Source organism: Macaca mulatta, chromosome 9, assembly GCF_049350105.2.
Source record: "Macaca mulatta isolate MMU2019108-1 chromosome 9, T2T-MMU8v2.0, whole genome shotgun sequence".
Lineage (NCBI taxonomy): Eukaryota > Metazoa > Chordata > Mammalia > Primates > Cercopithecidae > Macaca > Macaca mulatta.
Window position 1 is genome coordinate 120944884 of NC_133414.1, and position 21569 is coordinate 120966452.

The 21569-nt window shown below is 38.0% G+C and overlaps 1 long non-coding RNA gene across 1 annotated transcript in view; it reads left to right on the forward strand.

Annotated features, from left to right (window-relative positions):
- LOC144331024 (uncharacterized) overlaps positions 1 to 21569 on the forward strand; it is a 134070-nt gene that overhangs the window by 41625 nt on the left and 70876 nt on the right. The window contains exon 3 of the long non-coding RNA XR_013397859.1: positions 14551 to 14601. This is a non-coding gene — a long non-coding RNA (uncharacterized LOC144331024). The remainder of the gene's footprint in view (positions 1 to 14550; positions 14602 to 21569) is intronic.

Sequence of the window (21569 nt, forward strand, 5' to 3'; positions counted from 1 at the left end):
AGGATGCTTGGCTGCCTCCAGCTGCACTGTAGGGACAAACTGCAGAGGGAGAGGTTCCCACTGTGCCCCATTTGAGCACTGATCTGTTTACTGCCTGCAAGCTTAACTTCCAAATGGACTCTGGGCCTTGCCAGTCCAAGGGACAAATATATTATCCTTTAAATAAATAAGCTAACATTTATAAAGAGGTTTACGAAGTTCTGCCATGTGTATCATCTAATTAAATCCTGAATCCAACCCCATGAGTCTCTGCATTTTTTTCACATGGGGAAGCTGCTTAGTGATGAAATTACTATGTTGACTTAATTTGTGTCATTTGGCCTCTAAAATCCCATGCCATTTTCCCCCACATATTTTGTTTACTTAATGACCTTAGACAATCATCTAAATCCTGGTGGTTGAAATGTCCCCAAGAAATCATTCAAAGACCTTATCTCTCAGTATATCAGATATCCAGGCAGCAAGCAGCTCTTGAATTCTACATGAGATCCCTTCTCAGACACATGTCCCCTTGCCATTATGTGACACGGAGGGGCTACGCTTTGAGCTGATGCTCAATGAACCACATATGTGTTTCTGATTTGAATTTGCAATCTGTCTTCTGTGTTTATTTGGGGTGATAATCCATGACTTCATTGCCAAAGTCCAAAATTGTCCTCATTTATGTTCATCTAGTTCATTCCACAAGCTTTAAGTTCTCAAGAAGTTTTTGAATTCGTTGTTGCAGAGAAAAAACCTAAGTGTAAGAAGTAGGATGGAAGGGAAACAGCAGAGCAATCTATTTGGGCTTCTTGCTATACTCTCTAAACACAGCTGGCTCTTCCATGTCCCTTAACACAGCATATTTGTATGAGCCTGGGACATCACACTATAATATCTCCTCAAAAGAATTGCTCTGTACTGTTTTCTGCCTTGACCCACTACTTTTTTTTATTATTTCTATGACTCTACAATGTTGGACTCTATTTCCTGGACCTCTATAGCTGCACCTAGTCCTCCACTTTGTTAAAAAGCCCAACTTTTCTTTCTGGCTTAGTGAATTTATTCCTCATTTCTCAATTCTATCACCATAACCCAACTTAGAGAGTCATTAACTGTCAGATTTGTTTTCATCTATAAAAGTAGGAAATTTGACTACATTATCTAAGGAAGGAAAGGAAAAGGGAAGGGAGCAGTACACGCAATATGAATGATCAGAATTTGAGAGGTAGAAGGGAATTTAGTGGAAATAAAATCTATTGTTTTTGGTTTCACCAATGGAGAAACCATCATTTCAGTAGAATTTATTAGATGAAAGTATATGTACATATAATTGTAGATATGCATGTAATTTCACTGAAGCTTATCATAAACTTAGGTTAAGGACTCTACAACTGGTGCTCATGTCAAGACTCAATGCAAGAGGTGTTTGGGTCACATATTAAGTGCTTAATTTAGAACACATGTCTAAGTGTCACATAATTATCTTCCATTATCTTTAGTTGCTTCATGTGTATTAAGCAAGTGTATTTAACTATAGAACTTGCTGAATATGTTTACATCAAACCTGTAGAAAAAAATAAGAAAAAGGTAAAAAAAACAGCTAAGTCAAATGAAACAATCAAATTTATGATACAGCCATCATTTTACATTAAATTTATTAATATCCATGAGGGTAATAAAGCTTATGTGAATATATTTACCAATCAACAAACAATAATTCTTTATCACATGGAATATTCTAATTTTTAGTGTAGATAATATGATTCCCATATTGAGTGCTTAGATAATTTGAGTTCAACTTCCTATCTCAAGTAAGTTTAGCTTCCAATCCAGAGATATTTGAATTTGAAAGATTATAAGGTTAGGTATTTATACTAAATGGATAAAGTGAAACCCAGAGAACAAAATAGGAGCCTCTCTGCTTGGGTGATAAATGATTGTGCATCTAAAATGTTATTACAGTTCTACTGAATCATGAAACATAGCTAATATAATTAATCATTAAAAAAGACTGAATCTGCTGAAGAGAGATAAAGAAAGAAATGAACTCAGCAGTATTTCAAAGCCTAATAAAGAGGCGTTTAAAATGTTGATTTAATCTTTATTATTTTCGAGTAGCTTTATATTCTTATTTAAAACCAGTTTTATTATACTTCATATTAAAAACATATAACTACATAAATAATCCAGTAGGGTAGTCAGACTTCCACCAAAAACTACCAAAAAAAAAAAACCTGGAGGGCAGATAAATGAATATATATCAAATGTCAGAAAACTCTCAGACAGGCACATAAATATGATTTTCTTAACATGTTCAATAACAAAGGCAAACAGAAGCTGAATCCTCAGGTATTATTAGTGAAGAAGAAGTTGTCCATGTGATTCATGAAGCAGAGTTTAAAACTTTGTATAACTGTATAATTGGTCCAACAAAATTCAGCTATAAAAATTCACAGGTGCCTTAGGTTTCCTTAGAGTAATGCACTCAATGTAGTCATCACACAAGGAACATTTCCCAAGATCTTTCAGCTACAGACAAGTAAGACTTTAAGTGTTCCAGAGTCTAATTCCAATGCAGATAATTCAAATTCAGAAAGACTCATGTCAATTCCAGACTGAGATGTAAAGGAGTATGCATTCCCAGCCATAACACCATTCCACTAAATGGTCTGCAGAAAATATGGATCCAGAACTGGAAGAAATATATGCTGTATTTAGTAAAACTCATTCTGTTTCCAGTCAGAAATATCCAATACAAAACAACCTAAAAAACAAACAAAATAGCCGGGCGTGGCGGTTCATGCCTGTAATCCCAACACTTTGGGAGGCCGAGGAGGGCGAATCACGAGCTCAGGAGATCGAGACCATCCTTGCTAACGTGGTAAAACCCCGGCTCTACTAAAAATACAAAAAATTATCTGGGCGTGGTGGCGGTCGCCTGTAGTACCAGCTACTTGGGAGGCTGAGGCGGGAGAATGGCATGAAGCTGGGAGGCGGAGCTTGCAGTGAGCCCAGATTGCGCTGCTGCACTCCAGCCTGGGCAAAAGTGCGAGACTCCGTTTCAAAATAAAACAAAAAACAAACAAACAAAAAAAAAACTAAAGGGAATTTATACAATTCCCTCCAATAAACTAGGAAGTAAAAAGAATTTGGAGGTAGATCTTCAGTTACAAACTGAATATTGAACTCAAATACTGAAATAATATCAAGGGGGATTTATTACATTCTTCATTATTCAGATAGATACACATATTCATCAACAGCAGCAACATTATTAACTATAACCTAGAATATAATGAAGGAAAAATATCAATTGATTAATCTTTATAGTATATCCTCACTCTCAGATTCTAAGAGAGCCTAGGTGCATGGAGTATTTAATATTCATAATATGTCATCAACTACTTTATATTAATATTATTGTTGATGCTGGAAAATTTTCTCAGTTTTCATACTGTGGCTTAATACTATGCTAGAGATTAAGGTTGAAGTTGGCACAAAAATACTTGGGAGGTTCCATGAGATTGAGAGTCGTATAATCCTCAGTCAAATCCTTTCTCATCAGCCATGTGAACTTAACTAATTAATTTATCTTTTCTGAACCTCAGTTTCTTCATTTGAAAAGAAGGATAATAATGTCATCATCTACTCCAAAAGGCTATTGCAGCTAATGAAGGATATATGTACACTGCTTAGCACAGTGCCTGGAACATAGAACTAACTCGAATTCCAAGCATTTCACTAACCACAACCCAAACCCTGTACTTTTTATTGATTCAGAAATATTTATTGATTGCCTACTAAGGATCAGGTACCATGGTAAATATAAGGAATTTAAAATGTGGACGATACACATTCTCTATTTTTCAAGCACTTAAACCTACTCAGATGAAAGGAGAAAAAATATCAGGACCCCAATGGGGATATGCTCTAAGCCTTTAATGCTATATTCAGAATTGACCCTCTTTTCCCTGATCAGGGAACTGTAAGAAAAACTCCATCTCTCTGAGGAAGAGCTGTCTCTCAGGATGCAGCCTGGTCTCATATAAGATAACTAATTGGCAAACCGCCTCAACTAGTCAATCAGACATACCCTAACAGGTATGAATGCTAATGGTAGAACACAGCATAATAAAGTCACGATGCCAATCTCATTCTACAATAGGTATTCAAAATCTGATAAAATATTGAGCTGACCCTTTCCTCTATATATAATCTGACTGCATATATTCATTGTCAATTATTTACTCACAAGAAAATGTCACCAAAATTCTCTTTGACCCAGAAAAAGAGTATCTGTATCATGTGTGACCAACTTTAATTGCATTGTTTCTCCCCAGCACAGATTTCTGCAGTCTGGCAATCACTTCAGGTCCTGAGGGTATTTTAAATGTTACTATCACTTAAGCCAAAGTATTCAGTCAGCCTCTCTGAATATGGACTAATGGAAATTGTATTTGAATCCACAACTCATGGGTTGAAAGAAGTGCTGAGGGAATGAGATTCTAAATATAAATCCGATAACCTTGGATACAGCTGAAGCATCACTCAGTCCCTTTACTTGATGTGTTCTGCCAATCACAAGGGACAGTGGAGAGAAGCATTGAGAAGTAGAGAATTGGAAGGAATTTTCTCAATTTACAATCTATTCATTGACTTTACTTGGATATACATGAGATATATGAATACATACATAAGAGAATATGAATCATGTATACTGTTTCCACCATTGTATGTTTGGGACCTGATGTAGTCTCTAGTATATCATTGATGCCCAATAATGAACTCCAAGTACAGATCACGACACTGCACAGATGAGGTATTTTTCTTGCAGACAGGTATTCTGAAAACATGTTCACTCTGTCACTTGCTTCTCTCTTCACACTCTTGGCAGCCGAACTTATACAAAGTGCTCTTCAATGCCACCACCCTACCAATCCTCTACTAAACTATTATCTCAATGGTGAAGCTGGACATTCTTCAGCAAGAACACTACTCTGGGGATGAATATATATGGCTCTGTTAAAAAAGAGAGTATATTCATTTGAAGAAAAGTTCAATAAAACACCTTTCTTTCTTCATTCATACATTCATTCCTTCATATTTGGGTCTTAAATATGTACATGATGCTTTGTTGATCAACAGTTACCAGGATTTGAAATTTGACTATATTTGCTTTATACTTTCTACGTCTGCTCCTTCTTTCCTTCAGTGTAAAACATCTTAGCAAGTAATAATGTGGTCAGTAGAGGGTCAGCAAAAAGAGAAGGAAGATGAACGCCAAATATGCTTAATCCTTAGACAAGATACCTAAACTCAGGGAAACAGAGTTAGTTCTGCACATAATAGATGATAACTAAATTGTGATTTGTCACAAAGCATTTTGGAGTCCTACAGTCCTGACTATAAATCCTAGCTCAACTACCTAGTGTATTAGTCCATTTTCATACTGCTATGAAGAAATACCCAACACTGGGTGACTTATGAAGAAAGAGTTTAATGAGCTCACAGTTCCACATGGCTGGAGAGGCCTCACAATCCTGGTGGAAGGCGAAGGTGGAGCAAAGGCACAGTTTGTATGGTGGCAAGCAAGAGAGCGTGTGAGGGGAACTGCCCTTTATAAAACAATCAGATCTCATGAGACTTATTCACTATCATGAGAACAGCCTGGGAAAAACCCACCCCCATGATTCAATTACCTCCCACTGGGTCCCTCCCATGACACATGGGGATTATGGCAGCTACAATTCAAGATGAGATCTGAGTGAGGACATAGCCAAACCATATCACCTAGTAACTGTGCAAACTTACACTAGTAAATTTTTCTCTCTGGGTCCCAGTTTCTTGTAAATTGGGTTTACAGTAATCTCTCTCTTATAGCATTTTAACAGGAAATTATTTGAGAGACCATGAGTTACGGTCTTTCACATTCAGTATGAATCAATAAGTCAAAAAAGGAAAACAAATGGTAGTCCCCTTCTATTTATTTCATTCTTCATTTATGAACACAAGTTGTATTAAACTATCCAGTCTCTGGGACACATACCCAGTGAGGTACATATGACAGCTGGTCTGGAACAGGAGTCCTTGTGCTCTGTGTTGATAAGAGATAGGTTTTATCCATGAGAAAGAATCTATCTGGGAAGTTCTATAGTACAAATGCCAGACTCATTATCCATAACACTGAGCCAAAGAACCTTGAACACTCAACACTAAGTGCCACCTTGGCTTCAGAAAGAGAGGAAGTGTTTTGTTCCATAGTACATACATGGCACACCTGGTCACATGCCACATGCCAAGTGTTCTCTTTAATGTCCCCAAAACTCTAATGATTCTGAACATGAAAACATGTATCGATCTGCCAAAATCACTAATGACCAAAAGCAAATAAGAGGAAAATAAGACCACTAAAGCAAGCCAACCAAATTTTGGATCCTGCCCAGATGTTAAAGAAGTGCCAAGTGATTTCCCCACAGGTCACACCTGCTTAGTTAGCAACAATAAAAGCTTTCAGAAGATAAGAGGGAAATTAAATAGTTACAGATAAATGATCTAACAATTTTGTCTCAGCCAGAGAAGGGACAGGATGCAATTTAATAACATGATCACAAGTAGAATTGTAGGTTAATGACCTTGCGCTTTGTAATTTAATGGGACACACATAGTACCAGGCTGAAAGTAAATGGATTGTCAAACGCAAATGCATATACTGGTGTTTTATAAATACATTATTATAGCACTAATTGCAATTAAATTGCCATGGTTTAATATGGCCTAGTAATTAAGTCATAGGTGGCTTGCTGCCTGGTTCTTGCCTGAACCTGGCAACAAAGAAAACTATTTGACTCAGCTAAAGTAGTTCTGAATATACCTTCAAACTTTTGCATGGCAGTGGAGGTCCAAAGGAATCCCAGCTCTACACTTAAGGGTTATTTCTGTTCCCCCCTTGCCTTTTTAAATGAATATTTACAAAGAAAAACAATACCAAAGTAAATTGGGTTAACTTGAACTCTTCTTGTGTCTCAAGAAATATTGTCAATTCTGACTCAGGCTTCTCCAAAAATGGTTTTTCCTTTAAAGCTTAAGGTGCCTCTCCGGTTAGCTAGTTTCACCACCCATATATTCCTTGGTACTGAAAGGAGAATGCCTTTGTCAGAAATGTCACTACAGTTGTAAGTGTTGGTTATATATAAAGCTTCCATGGGATCCCTTTGGGTCATCTGTCCCTGTCTGTACTCCCATGGCTCCTGTGTTTAACCATGTCAATGTACTGTTTTCTCCATATTTCAATCATTTATTTATGGATATATGTATCCATTTTCCTGAGGGTAGAACTATGACCCTTTGTATATTTCCAGATCCTAAAATATGCTATGTACTCAAATATATTGGTTGTTAATGAAGGAAAAAAAGAAAGTAAAGCTAATTCACAGCACATCATAATCACTAAGAGCCCATATGTAATAATTAATTAAACCAATTCATACTCATTTTAGTGTCTGCCAACTCCAAGGGTTTTTGAAGATATAAACACATGTACATGATAATTCCTGCCTTCAAATGAAGTACAGTCCACTTACCAAAAAGAATACCCATATAAAGGTAGAATCACTTTTTGTCAGACACTGCTTTGAAAACAATATGAGCTCTTCAGTCCTCACAATGATGCTGTTATTGTACTATTAGTATCCTTACTTCATATATGACAAAATGCACACCAAGTTGAAGAAACTTTCCCAAGGCCTCTCCACTGGTAAATGAAACAGCCAGCCTTCTGTCCCAGGCTAGCTGGCTCCTGAGCCTACATATTTAATTACTGCAAGATTTAACTACAAGAATACTCTATTTAAAGTATTAAATAGAGTATTTAAAGGAAGCAAAGGTCAATAATCTTTAATGCATTGGGGCAACTAAAGACAGTGTCAGAGCAGAAGTAGTGTCTCCAAGGGTGGGCGGAGTCAGATGGAGAAAGGAGTTGATGAGTAAGGAAAGTGAGAACGGAGTCAAAGGTGAACATGGCATGGTCAGAGCAAAGGGCTCAGGTGGACCACAAGGAAAGACAAAGCTGTAGTTAAATTGTGGAGGACTTCACCATCCATGCTGAAGAAACCTTCAGATGTTGTTGACATCTGATCTTTGCAACCAGAAAATTCTGGTCACTTGGCCCATCTTTAAGCTAAATTTCTTGACTGAACACCCACTAAAGCAGTAACATTTTATTCTCCCCAACTTTGTCATGTGGTCGCTCAAATAAGGTTAAAGCAGCAAGTAGATAAACTCTGCCCTCCCTTTTCATGCCTTGTCACACAGAGTAAGTCTAAAAAGCGTGAGGACAGGTATATTCCATCATAAAAGGCCAGAACATAGAAGCTGCTTCTTTTCTCCTTTGCAGACGTTTCACTGGGAGAGTTTCTGCATTTGCTAGTGCTTGATATGTCAATGCTGACTTCTTTGACTGAGGCCACAGGTTTTGGATAAACCAGGAAGTAAAATGCTTGGGCACTCATTTCATATTGTTAGTGTCCTCCCAAATCTACTTTGGCAGATGATGAATATTAGGAACAAAACCTGTTTCATGCATCACTATTTTAACTGACAAGGTGTTTTATTAAATTAGGGTAATGAGTAATGGGGATGTTTTTAAACTTCATCAGTTATAAATAATCTCTTGTGTAAAGCACACACAACAGGCATCTCTTACCCGGTATCAGTCAGGTTGATGTCTCTATAAGGACTGGATTTCTGGGTTACTCTATGACCAAATTCCATCTTGCTGATCCAAGCTCCATTCTACTAAAAACCACAAATTCTTGTGCTTAGCCTCGACTCATTGAGAAGAACACATTCCCACAAGATAGACCCTGACCTTCAGGAAGCCCCTGGGAAAATTTTAAACCCTTGAGACCAATTTCTCTGGAAAAATCACAAGCAGAAAAAGAGACCTGCAGAGCTGTCCAAAAGATGGTGGCTAACTAGGAGTCTTAGATATATGAACAGTCTAAGCATTTCAGATCAACACTGTTATCAACTAGACTAATGATAGGCTAAATGTGTAGGCTAATGATAACAGCAAAGGCATTATAACTCTAATTTGGGTGCTCTACTATAGGCTAGGCAGTGTTAGGTACTGCATCCCACTTAATTCTCATTACAATCTTGGGAGGTGATTATTATTACATTTTCACCTTTCTAGATAGGGAAACTGAGCCTCCAAATGATAAAATAATTTGCCCATATGGCACACAATAGAATTTGCCAGGGTTAATACAATATGTCTCTAAATTATGTGGTTGTAAGCACCACCCAGTAGCTAGTTCACCAATCTACCAACATTCATCAATGTAGAACAGGGGTACATCTTCCAGATGACCCAGTATTTTTATTGAAGGTCCTCTCCATCATGTACAGATTTGGAAATAACTAAATTCATCTGCCAAACTATTTACCATAGGCCTAAGAGTGCATTGATTTAGCCTTGCTGGATTTTCTTTAAATTAAATTATTTTGTTTTTGAAGAGAGTTCACAGAAGAGTAGGGATTGACTCTTGAAATCCTCAGCAGAATTAAAAAGAATTTTTGGATTATCCTCAGATATCTGTTGGATCCTAAGTAAAATATATAAGAGAAAACAGCATATGAGCAGGGAATAGTCTATGCTCACTGTATAAATGAGGTCCCAAAACAAAGTAACCTGATTTATTTGCTCTGTTGTTTTTCTGAAAATAACTCTCTTCAGAAAAATGGTCTTATTTGATAAAAGGGGATAATTTTTTTGCTTATTCATTCATTTATGTACGTAGGTATGGATGTTTATACATACATGTATATGTGTGTGTGTGTATATATATGTATGTTTGTGTATATGTGGGTGTGGGTGTGTGTGTGTGTGGGTGTGTGTGTGTGTGTATATATATATATATATATATTTTCCCCCCTATGTTCCAGACATTTTCAGTGACTAAGAATAATAACTATCTTGCTCTTTCTCTTTTTCTTCCTCCTCCCCATTGTCATATACATTTGAAACTTTAAGGGGAATTTGATCTTTATTAGCTTATTTTTTCCTCTCAACAACCATGTAGAAAAGGTAGGCTGATTATGACCAAAAGGTCTTAATGTTTCCCTAAGCTTGATGAAACTTTCAACAGGTAGCCTCATAACTATAGGCCTCTGACCTACATTTTCTTTGAGCATTCCATTTAGAAAACTTGGTATTGGTAATTCTTTCTCTGCCACTTTGAGTTGGAAATCTTCTCCCACCTCTTGCTGGTTTTACAACCCAGGATTATCTTTCTGGAGGAAGTGAAAGCCATCCTTCTGAAATGTAATCATCAAGGACGATAGTGCCCCTAGATCGCATCTCTATGGAAAGGTAGGGGGCTTTGATCAGTGCCAATGAGAAAACACAGATGGCCTGATCTTATGGAACAATCTACCCACTAACATCCTTCAGTATTCTTCCCCTAGCTCACCCCAACACTTAAAAATTCTTCTGGCCTTGTTTCATCAGAATTGACTTCAATATGCAATAGTCTTGAATTAAGTTTCCTTTGCCTTTTTAATTCTGTTCAGCAAAATTTTTCTTTGGCAGTTATTGTCACTACTGTTCCACAGATGTGGAAACAGATTCTGAGAAAGTCAAGAATTCGCCCAAGGACACAGAACTGGCAATTAATAGAAACAGATACAGAATTTGTTTTGCTCCCAGTGCTCTTTCTGCAGTAGCTAAGGAAAATGGGGCAAATGGAGAAAAAGAGACCTCAGAAGTCAGGCGTTTCAGACACTTAAAAGCTGAGGATGAAACTGCTTTTGCAAAAATTATAACTGGGAAATTATGACAATGAAAGAGAACTGACTTTACCTACTCCCTCTTGCTTCTAACCTCCAAACTGTCCTGGTTCATTTTGGGGCGTCAGCCATATTAGCTTTGGAAGGAACTTGATTTATAACTTTGAAACAAAGACAATAACAGCCTTTTCCAAAAACAAACCCTCTTCTTGTCTGGGGACTAGATTGCCTTTTCAGGACTAAAAAGTTAGTCATGAGATGAGAAATTGTGGTTTAGGAGTCACTGTTGAAAAACCTGAGATCAGTGCTTAAGATATTTTGCAGACCCTGGATTCTGATGTACCACCCAGATGGATAAACTGGCTCATCTGGTCTTGAGGCCACCCCCCCCCAGGGACTGACAGCACAACAGGATAGCTTTAACTCTCTATGATTTCATTTTTGTCCTGACCAGTCGGCACACCCCCTTTCCCAACCCCTACTCACCAAATTATTCTTTAAAAAGCCATCCTCAAATTTTCAGGGAGACTGATTTGAATAATAATAAAACTCAGTCTCGCATACAGTTGACTCTATATGAATTAAACTCCTTCTCAATTACAACTTCCTGTCTTGATAAATCAGCTCTGTCTAGGCAGTGGGCAAGGAGAACCTGCTGGGCAGTAACAGGAGTGTTGATCCTTTCTGTCTGGGTCATCTCCTGCTTATACCCACATCTTGTGAATTAGAATCAAAGGAGAGAGAGAGAGAGAGAGAGTGTGTGTGTGTGTGTGTGTGTGTATGTGTGTGTGTGTGTGTGTGTGTGTGTGTGTGTGTGTGTGTGTGGTGTGTGCCTGTTTAGATGCACAAACAATATGTATTTTGTTTTGTTTTGCTTACGTGGGGGTGGAGAAAGTAAGGTAATCCTAAAGTCCTCTTCTAAGACATAAGTAATGGCTAAATGTGGAATATGAGCAGACTAAGTTTGCTTATATGGAACATGGACTAAAGCCCTTCTTATATCCCCTTTTTACCTATTTCAGTGACTAGGGAACACAGTGCTCTGAATATTTTGCAGATTGCCTTGTTGGGAAGATGAGGAAGCAGAGCCGAGGTGATGAAGGGTACTTTACGATCTTTATTAGCCAATAATGACAATATTGTGTTAAAGCCGGCCTATAACAAAGGCAGTTTCATAGCACAGGTTTTGCGTGTGGGATATGCAACAATTCATTTCTTACCATATAGTGATCCATTAACGAGTGGAGGAAGGGAAGAGTGCAGCAATGTTTTTAGGGACAATTTTAGAATTATATTAAGCAAACTGATCACAGGAACAGACCAATGAATCATATAATCACATGTCTTGACTCTAATAATTCTAATTACTTCAGAAAGAGCTGTTTAAGATAATGATAGTGACTCATGATTGTCAGGTAGTATCCATCTTTGGGGTACAAAATTCAGAATAACAACTTTCAATATTTTTATTCTCAGAATGCTAATCTGAAATTAAGTAGAAGAAATTGATGTTATTGTAACTTGCCTGGGACAATTCTGATAGCTAAAGCATGCTTTAGACAAACAATTAGAATTTGAGAGTTTAATTGGTGTTTGCAACTAGGTCTGCATTATGAGGACACCAGAGGTATATTTTAAGGTTTCTGCCCATTAAAACTTATGTTTTAAAGGAAGAGACACATCTTAGACATAGCTTCATCATGCACACACAGAAAACTCAATCAGTGGTAGGTGTTAATCATTCATTGTTTTGAGTATATGCCCCAAAATTCATCACACCTAGGTTTATATTCATCTTGGTCACTGTGTTTTCTTAGGTAAAATATTCAATCTCTCTGAAATTTTATCTCCTTTTCTATAGAAAAAAGATAATGGTATTAGCTACCATATACAGTTTTGTGACAGTTAAATTAGATAAGACAATGAAAAGGCATAAGACAGCATCTATAGTGAATGATCAATAAATATTATCCATCACAGTTATTACTAATAAATAAAAATAAGATAAAAGGCAAGGTGGAGAATGCCTAGGTGAAGCACATGGTGTGTATTGGAAGCAACATCTTAAGAAAGTATTATGCCAGAGCCAAGAGGATGAACTGAAATTTGTCAATCTAGACAGGGCTAAGCAAGAGAATACCTTCCCTTGAAGTCCAAGGTGTGTGCAACCAAGGGAAACAGATGAAAGGAGGAATTTAAAGCAAATGGTGAAAATTAGACCTTGGAATTAATTCTTCGCTGGCATACATGCAACTCAGGTGAGTTTTTAGAGACTAGGTTGATGCAAAAGCAACTGTGGTTTTTGTCATTCCTTTCATGGCAAAAAAAAATGCAATTACTTTTGCAGAAAACTAATAGTTCCTCCAGTCATTGGGCTTCAGTGATGGTAGGAGAAAAGACACAAGAAAATATAAAGAGCCAATTATTATTTATTTATTTTTTTTAGAATTCTAACCATTACTTCCTCCTCTTCCTCTTACTGCTGGGCTCATTTATTTTTATCATAACAACCTCTTCCTTGGAAAAAGACTATGACTATTAGGCCCCTGGCTGTACTTCAGGTCTATTAGTGCTCCTTACCAAGTAGTTGACTATCTGAGGACAAGCACAATTTGGTGCCAGAGTAGTTGTGACACATTTGAGATTAACTTTGGTACCTACTATTTATGCACCTAACAGAGGGCTCCTCCCACTCACAGCTCCTACAGAATGATGATTTTAACATAACTCAGTCAGTTCACTTTGAATACGTTAATTGGCTTAGAGACGGACATCTAACTATGGGTGGACCATCCATAAAATGTCTTGGAAAGAAAAGCAACGGCAAAGAGACTCATAGTTTGGGAATATGAACTGGAAGACACAGATGGCAATTTCAGATGTTGGGGTTTCAAAGTCATGTAATCTTGAAGCTGAGGCTGCCATTTCCAGCCTAGATGCACATAGAGTTACAAACGAGTAGAGTCTAGGAAAAAGGGAATGAGGAGAAACAGAGAAGAAAGAGTACATGTGCAGAGTTAACCCAGAGAAGACAGGGAAAGGTGAAATGGAGAGAGTACCACGAAGCAGAACTGCCCTTCTAGATATTTGATTCTTGATCTTCCTAAGGCCTAGTGTTGAGCTGTTTTCAGAGTGTCCTGCAAACTCTCTGTGGCTGTATAATGATCCCTCCCACTGTCCCTTTTATTTGAGCTTGTCTTTCTTACCACAAAAATGAACCTAACTAGGAGAGAAACCTTATGTTCATTCTGCAAGCAAAGAGCTGGAGGAACCAACTGAACACAAATTTGCTTTTTTTCCTCTAAATGTCCACATCCATACTGGCCAATGTTATGAGAATGACCCAGATAAACTATAAGCAAAAGCATCGTAACCACGGGAAGGGTCATGGGACAGCCATTTTGAATGTAGTCCAGCTCAGTGGAGACAGTGCCTTTTCCTAGGTGGGTCTATCACTAATGCAGTAGGAGCCTCATGGCTCAGGGGAAATAAGCAGGGACTGGACAGCGCTGCAGACCACAGTTTAAATCTGACTCCTCCACTTACTGTGTTATCCTGAGAGAACTAGTTTACTTCTTGGAGAATCAGTTTCTGCATCTGTGAAACTGAGATAGTGACATCTAACTTACATAGATTTGGAATAGACCTGATATAATAGTGTCCATGCAGCTTCCAATACAATTTCTGCCATCAGTTTGAAAAAATTTTGCATTTTTTTCTTGCTGGACAATTTGTCAAGCTGGGTGTAGACTGGATTTCAGTCCCAATTTACTTTTTCAGCTCTGTCCTCTTCAATAATGGTGCATGGTGACTCTCAATATGAGATACGAGGTAAGTAGCGATTATCATGTTTTTGTGGGTGATTTATATCAGGAAAACAACATAGATTCATTTAAGGAAGTTGAAACTAATGTTTTCCCTCAGAGAAGGTTACATAACTGGAAGAGTAGCTTGGATAAAAATTTTAAAAAGAGGAATCACAAAGTGTTTCAGCCAGTTAGGAAAATCAGTACAGATCAGTGAGCTGTCGAAAGAATGAATTACTTCTCATTGGTTATAATGGAAATTGGTTTGCACTTACCTATTTTGTATTAATTTTTTAACCTGATATCTGACTAAATGTCACCCTAAGCACCAAATCAGAAGCCAGTTGACAAGCGAAGAAAACATGTCCCAGACTTCCAAAGATAGGCTACCCACCAAGAAACAGTTTATCTCTATATAATGCAGAGTGCATAATTGAAAATGACATTAAATGAGGAAAAAGTCCCATCTAATTTTATGAACATGCTAGATACATTTTGCTGACAGATTTGTGGATTATAACTGGCTGAAGTCCTTCTGTTTAAATGTTCACTTGTTTCCTTCGAAGACAAGAAAATCAGTTAATCTTAAGGCTCTTTGAATGATCTTTCCCCAGAACTTAATGGATTTGAAATTTGTCTGAGAGGAATTCATTCAATCTGACGCAATGCTACAGATGGTAACCATCTGAAGCTCTGAGTTGTAGAAATTCTAAAAAGTGACACAGACCTCCCCAAATTGTGTTGTACATGGAGGTTAGAAATAATTAATGCATTCCAAGTTAGAAATAGGAGGGAGGCATTACTTGCAATCCCTGATCTTGTTTGAGAGATCTTCCTTACAAAATTGCTGAGTGACTCAAACTCCAGGATACTGTGACAAGTGCTTAGTCCCCCTGTGTTCTTTCTATACCTTCCAGGAAAGGTGGAAATAAAAGAACTCAGAACCATATAATTCTTATCTTCAAAGCAAGGGGGACAAGACAGATAAAAAGAGTGCCTTAAGTAAACACTGAAAATTTGTTTAAAAGTATCATCTAAAAGACAAGTCAGAAACAATGCTTTTACTTCCAGGTTTGGCCGATGTTAAAAAGTTTCACAGTTATCAAGTTCAGGAAAAGCTTCAATTTAGTATTGATAATCATGAAAAAGCCAAGAATGTTTAATATTGCACTACTGCATTATCTTGTTTTTATTTATTCAACCCACATACTTTATCCCAACCTCTATAAATGTTTAAGCACAATAAAGGAAAATAGGAATAAGATTCCTGTGAGATAGGTCTGAAAATGGTTAGCAAATGGCCTAAAGTACATTAAGCTCTGAATAAAATGGTCTTCCCTTCTTCCTCACATAGGACATCTTGATTCTGTCTTAGGGATTCCTTGTAAGTCTGGTAGAAGGGAGGTGGCTAATCCTTCCCAAAAAAAGAACTAGTCCTGAAGAGTGTCTGAGTCTCTGATACAAAGCTGTTCTCTCAGTAAGAGTGAATGGCACATCCAATACTCAAAAACACTCAACTCATACGGGAGGGTAGTGAGGGGAGATGCCCGATAATCCTCCATCAGGATCAGTCTTTTGTGCCTACAGCCAAGAACTACACATGTCCTCCACTAAGTAAAAGTGATTTTTTGGAATCCTAAGAACTAAACAGACAAGATTTTGAATCCTATGGGACATAGTATAACTTTCTCTGACCCATAGTTTATTATTCAAGTGGAGCAAAAATTTCTACTGTGTAAGACTGAAGTAAAGAATAAAAGATAATATGAGAAGATATTAATATAGTGCCTGGCACTTGGTACATATTAAATGGGTAAAACAGTAAGTTAGTAATATCTCCATGTGAATCAGGATACTAGAGATGAGAGGAGATTTCTGGGGAACATGGAAGCCCGGCTGATGATGAAGAAGACTCAGTACATTAAGAAGTGGTAGGACTTCCAAAAACAAATTTTGCTAAATATTCAAAATTCCACAAATAGTCAAAAGTATAATATTCTTTAAGAAGAAATAAAGTCAGCCATCTTTACATTACCATTATCTTATTCTCTCAAACGTGGGCTGAAATAAAAATAGTCCAGTGGCCTGATGTTAGAATACTGGGCACCAGAAGCTGTATGATAACTCAAATTCCAAACTCAACAGAAAAAACACAAATGTTCCAGATTTTTTTTCCAGACAGGGTCCTGCTCTGTCACCCAGGCTGGAGTACAGTGGTGTGATCACCACTTACTGCAGCCTCAACTTCCTGGTGCAAGTGGTTCTCCTACCTCAGCCTCCCACCTCATCCTTCCAAGTAGCTAGGACCAGAGGTGTACACCACCAAGCTCAACTAATTTTTTTTAAATTTATTTTTGTAGAGATGGGTCTCCATATGTTGCCCAGGCTGGTTTCAAATTCCTAGGCTCAAACAATTTTCCTCCCTCAGGCTCCCAAAGTCAGACATCATTCTTGATGAGAAAAAAAAAAAAAAAAAAAGGAAAAAAAGAAAAAAATGGGAAGAAGAAAATAGTATTCAGTCTTGAGAGCAATTCTCTGGCTTTTAGCTCCTAGCATCAAAGTAATCTGAGTTTACTGAGGCTTTTTAAACAGCCCATGTATGTTTCTGTTTTCAAATACCTGCACACATTCCTCCAGACTTGAGAGATTTTAGGAACACAAAAGAAGAGATCATGGCTCAACTTTTGTAATATGTAGTCACATGGCCTAAGTTTGAATACCAGGTTGAACTCTGATTAGCATGTGACTTGTGAAGACACTCAGCCCTCTAAACCATGGATTCCTTCTTTATAAGGAGGACAAATACTATTACCCACCTCATAGGGCTGAGGTGAAGGTTCTAATGGGATGTTGCATATTCAATTCTATGCCAAAGGCTGCTTATGATTAGTACCTGTACTTCGTGTTTTTGATTAATACCTCTATTTTGGGCTTTGTGAATAATCTTATCACCTAGTTTGGTCGTAAATGTGATCCAAAGGTTTTTAGTTCTTCAATCTAGATTTTCTGGCTAGTTTTACATGAAGATTCAATAAGATTGAAAAATGTCCCTGCCACATTTCTAGAATCTTTGCTATTACTTTTGAAATCTCCACTGAAACTCTTTTACATAAGGTCTTAATAAACTCTTTTAGAATAGTTTTTGATTTACAGAAAATGTATTAAGATATTACAGAGAGGTCTCATGTCAGCCTTTTAAAAAAACTGGTCCTGAGTCTTCAATTTGATGAGTTTGTACAACTGTAGACAAGATGCTTAATTGTATACCAGCCATGTGACTGGGCTTTTCGTCTTGCTGGCACGCTCTCCCTTGACCTCTTGCTCTCTCTCTGATGAAGCAAGTTGCCCTGCTGCAAAGTGCTCTGTGGAGAGATCCACAAGTCCTCTTGCCAATAGCTCCTGAGAAATTGAATCCTACCAACAGCTATGTGAGTGGGCAAGGAAGTACTTTCCCCCTAGTCAAGCCTTGAATGTACAGTGACTGTATGAAGATTGAGAGCTGGAGGACCCAGCTAAGCCATGCCTATAGAGCCCAAATACCTGCAGACATTCCTCCAGACTGAGAGACTTGAAAGATTTTATTTTAGGAAAGCAACAGTGAGACTGTGGCTAAATGTATACACTTTAGAGTCACATTGCCAGAGCTTGAATACCAGGTTGAACTGGTATTAGCACTGTGACTTGTGGAGACACTCAGTTCTCCAAGCCCCAGGTTCCTTCCCTATAAGGAGGACAAATAATAGTGACCACCTCAGACCATAGGACCGACATGAGGGTTTTAATGGGATAGTGCATATTCAATTCTATGCCTAGGGCTGTTCGTGAATAGTACCTATATTTTGTGTTTGTGATAAGGTATCTAATGTACAGAAATTGTGAGATAATAAATGTAATTTTAAGTCTCTAAATGTTGGAGTAACTTGTTATGCAGCAATAAATACCTAATAAAGGGAGCCACTGTATTAGGTATTAGTGTAGGTATTAGGTATTAGTGTAGACACTGTGCTAACAGCTGGGAATATGATAGTAACAATCCAGATTCCTACCCGGCCCTTTGGGGCTTACAGTATGGGGTTTGCTTTGTGACTCTGAAAGTCCATGGCCCAGCGCTCCCCAGTTCTCTTTCAAAACCAAAGCCCTGAACCACCCTACATCACAAAGGGGCTAAATGGGAAGGTGGAACATTTTTCTAACCAAAGCTTAATTTTTCAAATTGACTGGAATAAAAGTTTCTACATGCACTCACCACATGTTTGACGTACCCCTCCTGGCTAATATTCATAGAAACTTGAAGGAATCCCTGTTAATACCCAGATTTGAAATCTCAGAGCCAAGTGCTATAGCCTTGGGGCCTGATTTGCATCCATGAATATGCAGCAGCACGAGCCCTTTGCTTGGGATTTCTGCCCTATGATGGGTGTCACTGGTAAGTGTATGGCTGTGCATTTTCTCTTTCTGAACTGAATGTCCAACTCAGGAAATGCAATCTGAGCTGTAGAGCAGAGGATAACTTCCTTTTCTATTTTCTTTCTGCAGCAAATCTCTCTCTGGTTTCGGCATCCCCTAAAATGTTTTCACTTCTGTATAAATTCTGGGAGAGACGATGTGATTTTTTACAGCTTCCTCCAGCAGTATGGTTTGAGGGATGGTGAGTAAATCATTTAACTGCAGTCAAGTGTTCTACTAACATACCACTCAGACTAAAACAAATAAGCAAACAAATAAAAATAAGCAATCACTGCCATATATGATGATCTTCAAAATGTAGGCAAATAGCTCATTTCCAGAAATTTAAGAGAGATGGAGTGGAATATTTGATATTTTCAAATCATACTATTTTCATGTGATTGGCACTTATCATGTAGATAAGAAGCCTTTGGAATAGATTCAGAAAAAATTTAGAGACTCTTTTTTGTCTTTTGTTAAGAAAGACACCTCTCATTTTCTATAGAAGAACAGCAGGAAAAATGGGCCTTGAGTCCTATTAGAATCACCACCATTATGCACATGTTCACTATCTATCTTATCTCCTTCATGTATTCTTTTGACAGGGCCAAAATGATCTTGAGAGGGTAATGGGTGCCCCCTTGGAGAAAGGAGTAAGACTTATGGCCCAGGAGGACTTGATGCTGGCTGAACTCCATCTCCATCGGCAGGAGGTGAAGCAGCACCTCCTCTCAGACCCTCGATCTCAGGGTGTCATCGGGCCACTGAGGTAGCGGCTGAAGTCAGTTGGGTTCATTGGGCATAATGTCTCAATTTTTTGAAATATTTGAACTAGATTCACAGGCAGTAGTGCATTGCCTTAAAAATGTCAGAGTACCTTAAAAAAGATAGTATACCATTTGGTAAAAAGCAGGATCACTGCTGTCGAACTAGATAGGTAAAGAGTCAATCCAAAGTTGGTCTACACAAAGGGAAGGGAACCAGCATTCACAGAGTACCCATTGCTGACAAATGTTATCTTAAATTCAGCCAACTGCCTCAGAAAATATTTGTCATTATTCCCTTTTCAGAGTCCACAAAACTGAGACTCTGAGGGGTTAGGTGAGTTGCTGAGATTATAGGATCTGTATGCTGAAGATGCTGAACTCGAAGACAGCTATGCTTTTCATGTCTGGGTTCCTTCTATCGTAATGTGGTGGCACAAGAGATGTACACCTTGGCCTTGGCTCTGTTTCTAAATGGCCACTGGCCTAGCCTTTTAGACTGTACATTTTCTGCCACTGGCTTCTTCTGTGAGGAAATGAGTTGTTTAGATTAGGTAACTTCTGGGTGTCTTAACTAATAAGGTCCTCATCCTGTGACCTAAAGTATCAGTGTGCTAAGTGTTCAACAGAGGAGTAGAAACCAGACCTGAAATCTAGGCAGATTGAAAGAATTACATTGAGGGAGTAATTCCAGTTTTCTTTAGAAGAGTGATTAACTCCAAAAAGACCAACGAAGAGGCTCACAAAAGCCTGCCCCAAAGCTAAACTGGCTTACATTTGGCTACAGACATCAAAGAATAGGATGTACTGTTTCAAGTCTGTGTGCATGTGTTGGAGCTGGAGGCTCTTTAGACACCCTGTGACTGGCAGACCCATCCCCCAAGGAGACTGAGATGAACTATAGTCTTGGTCTCAGAGCCATGATTAGCAGTACCAACCCCAACTGGCTTAGACAAGCAATTCTAACATTGCTGGTCCTCAATTACTCCAACTTTAAATCAGCATGGTACCTATGTTCTCATTTGGATCACATGAAATGGTGAAAATCAGATGTAAAAATGCTTCAAGAGAATAAAATGATCTGAAACATTACAATAACTAAGATAAAGTATTTATAATATAAGAAATTAAGTAGAAATTACATACCATTTATTTTGATAATGGATGCCTTTTCACATTACTGGTCTGCGTAATGTTTTTAATGCAAACACAAACACACTAACACACACCAGAGAACAAATTATATATATGTATTTTTTTTTCTTTTTTTCAAATTTTGGCATAACATACCTGATACGGTTAGGCTTTGTGACCCCACCCAAATCTCATCTTGAATTGCTGAGGGAGAGAACTGTTAGGAGGAAGTGATTGGATTATGGGGGTGGTTCCCCCATGCTGTCCTCATGATACTGAGTGAATTCTCATGAGATCCGATGTTTTTATAAATAGTAGTTTTTCCTGTGCCCTCGCTTACTTCTCTCCTGCCACCTTGTAAAGAAGGTGCCTGCTTCCCCTTCTACCATAGTTATGTTTCCTAAGGCCTCCTCGGCCCTGGAGAACTATCAATTAAACCTCTTTCTTTTATAAATTACTGAGTCTCAGGTAGTATCTTTATAGCAGTGTGAAAACAGACTAATACAATATCTGAGTAAAAGCACCTAGTAAACTTATTTTAAAAATCAGATTCCCAGGCTCCACCCAGAGTTACTGAAATTAAATCAGAATTTGATGGTGAAGAGTTTATAGGAAACTGCATTTCCAAGTATTCTTTGGTCTCCAGACT